Below are 7,681 nucleotides of genomic sequence, written 5' to 3' on the forward strand. Positions count from 1 at the left end.
AGCAAATTAGAATGAGATATCACTTCATACCTATCAGAATGGCCACATGCAGAACACTGACAACACCAAATGCTGGTGAGGATGAGGAGCAACAGAAACTCACTCATTGCTAGTAAGAATGCAAAATGGTACAGTCACTTTGGAAGACAGGTGATTTCTTATAAAACTAAACATACTCTTACCATACAATCCATCAATTAGGAAGGAAGGAAGGGAGGGAGGGAGGGAGGAAGGAGAAAGGAAGGAAGGGAGAAAGGAAAGATGAGGAAGGGAGATTTCCATCTATATTTTCCACCATTATGCAAATATTAATTCAAAATATATTAGAGACCTAAATGTAAAATCTACAATTACAAAACAGCTGGAAGTAAATATAGGAAAAATATTGTATGACCTTGGGCTAGACAAAAATTTTTGTAAATATGACACCAGAAGCATGACCTGTAAAAGGAAAAAGTGATAAATTAGACTCCATCAAAATAGAAATAAATCTGCTCTTCAAAAGACACTGTTAAGAGAATGAAATAAGCCGGAGAGTCGTGCGCGCGCCGGGGCGCTGCGGGAGAGCCCTCGGAGCCTGGTTGTGGCTGCTAGTCCCGGACTGCCGCAGCATGGCGGAGGAAGAGCTGGAGGCTCTGAGGAAACAGAGGCTGGCCGAACTGCTGGCAAGCATGGGGATCCTGGCGATGCAGCACAACAGGAAGCAAAACACAGGGAAGCAGAAATGAGAAACAGTATCTTAGCCCAAGTCCTGGATCAGTCAGCCCAGGCCCGTTTAAGTAACTTAGCACTTGTAAAGCCCGAAAAAACTAAAGCAGTAGAGAATTACCTAAAACAGATGGCAAGATATGGACAACTAAGTGGGAAGGTATCAGAACAAGGTTTAATAGAAATCCTTGAAAAAGTAAGCCAACAAACAGAAAAGAAAGCCACAGTTAAATTCAACAGAAGAAAAGTCATGGACTCTGATGAAGAGGACGATTATTGAAATTTAAGATGTTTAGAGACTGGAACTTAATGGAACAGTTCTAGGACAGATAATACTGGGTAGAAGTGAAGATCTGATTGTTTACTTTGTTTATTGTCTATATGCCTTTAGAAAAATAAACTTGTTAAGCAAAATAAAAAAAAAGAGAGAATGAAATAAGCCACAGACTTGGAGAAAATTTATCTGAAAAGGACTTGTATCTGGAATATATAAAAGATGTTCAAAACTTAATGACAAAGAAAAAAATATTTCGATGGAAAATACAGAGATGCTTAACCAAAGAATTTATATGGTTAGCAAATAAGCATAGGAAAAAATACTAAACACCATTAGTCATTAAGAAAAAGTAAATTAAAACTATAATGAAATACTACCATATGCCTATCAGGATGTCTAAGAATAAGAAAATGTATCAGTGATACCAAGAAATCAGTAAATACTTTTGGGAAAACTGAAATAGCCATACAATGCAATACTATTCACCAATAAAAAGGAATGAACTCTTGATACGTGCTACAACATGTATGAATCTCAAAATAATTATTCTGAGTGAAAGTCAGACATAAAAGAGCATGCACTGCATTATTTGATTTTTGCAAACATCTGGAAAATACAAACTATATTATATATTGATAAAAAGCAGGAGGAATTATAAGGGATTGCATCTAGAAGGGAAGATATTAAAGGATCCTCTGGCAGTGATGGATGTATTCATTACCCTAATTGTGGTGATGGTTTTATGGAGGTATTCATATATCAAATTTATCAAATTGTACCCTTTATTTATTTTTAAGATTTTATTCATTTATTTGAGAGAGAGAAAGAGCACAAGCGGGGTGAGGGGCAGAGGGACAAGCAGACTCCCCGCTGAGCAGAGAGCCTGATGTGGGGCTCTATTCCAGGACCCTGGGATCATGACCTGAGCAAAAGATGCTTAACCGACTGAGCCACACAGGCGTCCCTTTAAATAACTGCATTTTGTGTAGTTTAATTTATGTTGGCTATACTTCAATAAAGTGCTATGCATCTGTGCACATGTATGTATACACAGGTATCCCCCACTTTTCAAAATTTCATGTTATGCCACTTCACTTTTACAGAAGACATATGTTAGTACCTGGTTCTGCTAACTGGCAGTATTCTGAAGAGGACTTTTACTTTTATGAAAAAAGGGGAATAGTAAAAATAGCATTGAGCATTTGTTTTGCAGTGAGACATTACAGAGGCAGTGCATGACCCAAGCAGTGAGAATGGCACATCCGGGCTCCTTCCCAGCGAGATATGATCAGCATCTCAGCATCAAGCTGTGTCTGTGAGCATCTGTGTTTTATCTCAATTTAGTCTGTGCAGCCAAGATGTGTCCTAAGGTCTCAGAAAAGCCTAAGAGAGGTTATTTTTGGGTCTAGGAATGCTCAAAAAATTTTCCATATACATGAATGCTAATTGCTTTTTTGTTATACAACATTTTGGTTTATAAAAGGTTTCATAGAAACGTTCTACTTTTGGATAGCAGGGGAAACCTATATATAATACGTATGAAATAGATAATAATACGAAATAATATGTATAATATATAATAATAAAAGGATGCATATATACGTATATGATATACATATATCAAGAAGATTACGTGTGTGTGTGTGTGTGTGTGTGTGTGTGTGTGTGTGTGTGTGTAGGCATATAGGTAACTTCCTGTTGAAAGTCATGCTCAAATCTATCCCTTGCTGCAATTTGGTATCCTAAATGTTTGGTATTACCTCATTTTAGGAAGTTACTTGTGTAATATTCTGCTTTAATGTACTTACTTTCATTTACTCTTCTCTGGTTTTCAGCAGTGCCCACCTTAGCACTTTCCAGATGACAAATACTAGCTAATTCATGGTTGAGTTCAGTAGAAGTAAGCTTCCAGAGGGAATTATTTTCCCCCTAGGATATCCGTGATGGAACTTTACAAAGAAAGGATTTCTTTTTTTTTATTTTTTTATTGTTATGTTAATCACCATATATTACATCATTAGTTTTTGGTGCAGTGTTCCATGATTCATTGTTTGTGCATAACACCCAGTGCTCCACGCAGAATGTGCCCTCTTTAACCCATCACTAGGCTAACCCATCCCCCCACCCCCTCCCCTCTAGAACACTCAGTTTGTTTTTCAGAGTCTATCGTGTCTCATGGTTCATCTCCCCCTCTGACTTACTCCACTTCATTCTTCCCCTACTGTTATCTCCTTCTGTTTCTTTTTTCTTAACATATGTTGCATTATTTGTTTCAGAAGTACAGATCTGTGATTCAACAGTCCTGCACAATTCACAGTGCTCACCATAGCACATACCCTGCCCAATGTCTATCACCCCGCCACCTCATCCCTCCCACCCCCCACCACTCCAGCAACACTCGGTTTGTTTCCTGAGATTAAGAATTCCTCATATGAGTGAGGTCATTTGATACATGTCTTTCTCTGATTGACTTATTTCACTCAGCATAACACCCTCCAGTTCCATCCACGTCGTTGCAAATGGCAAGATCTCATTCCTTTTGATGGCTGCATAATACTCCATTGTGTATATATACCACCTCTTCTTTATCCATTCATCTGTCGATGGACATCTTGGTTCTTTCCACAGTTTGGCTATTGTGGATATTGCCGCTATAAACATTGGGGTGCACATACCCCTTCGGATCCCTACATTTATATCTTTGCGGTAAATACCAAGTAGTGCAGTTGCTGGATCGTATGGTAGCTCTATTTTCAACTGTTTGAGGAACCTCCATACTGTTTTCCAGAGTGGTTGCACAAGCTTGCATTCCCACCAAAAGTGTAGGAGGGTTGCCCTTTCTCCGCATCCCCACCAGCATCTGTCGTTTCCTGACTTGTTAATTCTAGCCATTCTGACTGGTGTGAGGTGTTGTCTCATTGAGGTTTTGATTTGTATTTCCCTGATGCTGAGCGATGTTGAGCACTTTTTCATGTGTCTGTTGGCCATTTGGATGTCTTCTTTGGAAAAATGTCTGTTCATGTCTTCTGCCCATTTCTTGATTGGATTATTTTTGTTTGGGTGTTAAGTTTGATGAGTTCTTTATAGATTTTAGATACTTGCCCTTTATCTGATATGTCATTTGCAAATATTTTCTCCCATTCTCTCGGTTGTCTTTTGGTTTTATGGACTGTTTCTTTGGCTGGGCACAAGTTTTTATCTTGATGAAATCTCAAGAGTTCATTTTTGCCCTTGCTTCCCGTGCCTTTGGCAATGTTTCTAGGAAGAAGTTGCTGCGGCTGAGGTCAAAGAGATTGTTGCCTGTGTTCTCCTTTAGGATTTTGATCGACTCCTATCTCACGTTTAGGTCTTTCAACCATATGGAGTCTATTTTTGTGTGTGGTGTAAGAAAATGGTCTAGTTTCATTCTTCTGCATGTGGCTGTCCAATTTTCCCAGCACCATTTGTTGAAGAGACTGTATTTTTTCCATTGAACATTCTTTCCTCCTTTGTCGAAGGTGAGTTGACCATAGAGTTGAGGGTCCATTTCTGGGCTCTCTATACTGTTCCATTGATCTATGTGTCTGTTTTTGTGCCAGTACCATACTGTCTTGATGATGACAGCTTTGTAATAGAGCTGGAAGTCTGGAATTGTGATGCTGCCAGCTTTGCTTTTCTTTTTCAACATTCCTCTGGCTATTCGGGGTCTCTTCTGGTTCCATACAAATTTTAGGATTGTTTGTTGCATTTCTTTGAAAAAAGTGGTTGGTACTTTGATGGGGATTGCATTGAATGTGTAGATTGCTCTGGGTAGTAGCATTGACATCTTCACAATGTTTGTTCTTCCAATCCATGAGCATGGAAAGTTTTTCCATTTCTTTGTGTCTTCCTCAATATCTTTCATGAGTATTTTATAGTTTTCTGAGTACAGATCCTTTGCCTCTTTGGTTAAATTTATTCCTAGGTATCTTATGGTTTTGGGTGCAATTGTAAATGGGATCGACTCCTTGATTTGTCTCTCTTCTGTCTTGTTGTTGGTGTATAGGAATGCCACTGATTTCTGAGCATTGGTTTTATATCCTGCTACTTTACTGAATTCCTGTATGAGTGTTAGCAGTTTTGGAGTGGAGTCTTTTGGATTTTCCACATACAGTATCATATCATCTGCAAAGAGTGAGTGTTTGACTTCCTCTTTGCCGATATGGATGCCTTTGATTTTTTTTGTTGTCTGATTGTTGTGGCTAGGACTTCTAAAAATATGTTGAATAGCAGAGAAGAGAGTGGACATCCCTGCCACATTCCTGACCTTAGGGAAAAAGCTCTCAGCTTTTCCCCATTGAGAATGGTATTCGCTGTAAGTTTTTCATAGATGGCTTTTATGATATTGAGGTATGTACCCTCTATCCTTATACTCTGAAGAGTTTTGATCAAGAAAGGATGCTGTACTTTGTCAAATGCTTTTACTGCATCTATTGAGAGGATCATATGATTCTTGTTCTTTCCTTTGTTAATGTATTGTATCACGTTGATTGATTGTGGATGTTGAACCAACCTTGCAGCCCAGGGATAAATCCCACTTGGTCATGGTGAAGAATCCTTTTAATGTACTGTTGGATCCTATTGGCTAGTATTTTGGTGAGAATTTTTCCACCCATGTTCATCAAGGATATTGGTCTGTAATTCTCATTTTTGATGGGTCTTTGGTTATGGTGGCCTCATAAAATGAGTTTGGAAGTTTTCCTTCCATTTCTATTTTTTGGAACAGTTTCAGGAGAATAGGTATTAATTCTTCTTTCAATGTCTGATAGAATTCCCCTGGGAAGCCATCTGGCCCTGGGCTTTTGTTTCTTGGGAGACTTTTGATGACTGCTTCAATTTCCTTATTGGTTATAGGTCTGTTCAGGTTTTCTATTTCTTCCTGGTTCAATTTTGGTAGTTGATACATCTCTAGGAATGTAGCTATTTCTTCCAGGTTATCTAATTTGCTGGCATAGAGTTGCTCATAATATGTTCTTAGAATTGTTTGTATTTCTTTGTTGTTGGTTGTGATCTCTCCTCTTTCATTCATGATTTTGTTGATTTGGGTCCTTTCTCTTTTCTTTTTGATAAGTCTGGCCAGGTGTTTATCAATCTTGTTAATTCTTTCAAAGAACCAGCTCCTAGTTTCGTTGATCTGTTCTACTGTTCTTTTGGTTTCTATTTCATTGATTTCTGCTCTGATCTTTATTATTTCTCTTCTCCTGCTGGGTTTAGGCTTTATTTGCTGTTCTTTCTCCATCTCCTTTAGGTGTAGGGTTAGGTTGTGTATTTGAGACCTTTCTTGTTTCTTGAGAAAGGCTTGTATTGCTATATACTTTCCTCTCAGGACTGCCTTTGCTGTTTCCCAAAGATTTTGAAGAGTTGTATTTTCATTTTCATTGGTTTCTATGAATTTTTTTTATTCTTCTTTAATTTCCTTGTTGACCCATTCATTCTTTAGTAGGATCCTCTTTAGCCTCTATGTATTTGAGTTCTTTCCGACTTTCCTCTTGTGATTGAGTTCTAGTTTCAAAGCATTGTGGTCTGAGAATATGCAGGGAATAATCCTAGTCTTTTGGTACCATTTGAGACCTGATTTGTGACCTAGGATGTGATCAATTCTGGAGAATGTTCCATGGGCACTAGAGAAGAAAGTGTATTCCGTTGCTTTGGGATGGAATGTTCTGAATATGTCTGTGAAGTCCATTTGGTGCAGTGTGTCATTTAAAGTCTTTATTTCCTTGTTGATCTTTTGCTTAGATCATCTGTCCATTTCACTCAGGGGGGTGTTAAAGTCCCCCACTATTATTGTATTGTTGTCAATGTGTTTCTTTGCTTTTGTTATTAATTGCCTTATATAATGGGCTGCTCCCATGTTCGGGGCATAGATATTTACAATTGTTAGACCTTCTTGTTGGATAAACCCTTTAAGTAGGATATAGTTTCCTTCCTCATCTCTTATTACAGTCTTTGTTTTAAAATCTAATTTGTCTGATATAAGGATTGCCACACCAGCTTTCTTTTGGTGTCCATTAGCTTGGTAAATTGTTTTCCACCGCTCACTTTCAATCTGGGGGTGTCTTTGGGTCTAAAATGAGTCTCTTGCAGACAGCATATGGATGGGTCTTGTTTCTTAATCCAATCTGATAGCCTGTGTCTTTTGATTGGGCATTTAGCCCATTTACATTCAGGGTAACTATTGAATGGCATGAAATCAGTGCCATTGTATTGCCTGTAAGGTGACTGTTACTGTATATTATCTGTGTTCCTTTCTGGTCTATGCTGCTTTTAGGCTCTCTCTTTGCTTAGAGGACCCCTTTCAATATTTCTTGTAGGGCTGGTTTCGTGTTTGCAAATTCATTTAGTTTTTATTTGTCCTTGAAGCTTTTGATCTCTCCTTCTATTTTCTTTTTTTTTTTAATTTTTTATTGTTATGTTAATCACCATATATTACATCATTAGTTTTTGGTGCAGTGTTCCATGATTCATTGTTTGTTCATAACACCCAGTGCTCCATGCAGAACGTGCCCTCCTCAATACCCATCACCAGGCTAACCCATCCCCCTACCCCCCTCCCCTCTAGAACCCTCAGTTTGTTTTTCAGAGTCCATCATCTCTCATGGTTCCTCTCCCCCTCTGACATACTCCCCTTTTCTTCCTCTCCTGTTATCTTCTTCTTTTTCTTTTTTCTTAAAATAT

At 38.3% G+C, this 7,681-nt stretch overlaps 1 pseudogene; it reads left to right on the top strand.

Moving 5' to 3' along the window:
• The first annotated feature begins 611 nt into the window (after positions 1-611).
• On the top strand, positions 612-1,060 carry LOC114199720 (programmed cell death protein 5 pseudogene; annotated as a pseudogene).
• The last annotated feature ends 6,621 nt before the right edge of the window (positions 1,061-7,681 follow it).

Source organism: Eumetopias jubatus, unplaced genomic scaffold (assembly GCF_037043125.1).
Source record: "Eumetopias jubatus isolate StellerSeaLion01/CBP00866 unplaced genomic scaffold, mEumJub1_p1.0 scaffold_13, whole genome shotgun sequence".
Classification (NCBI taxonomy): Eukaryota; Metazoa; Chordata; class Mammalia; order Carnivora; family Otariidae; genus Eumetopias; species Eumetopias jubatus.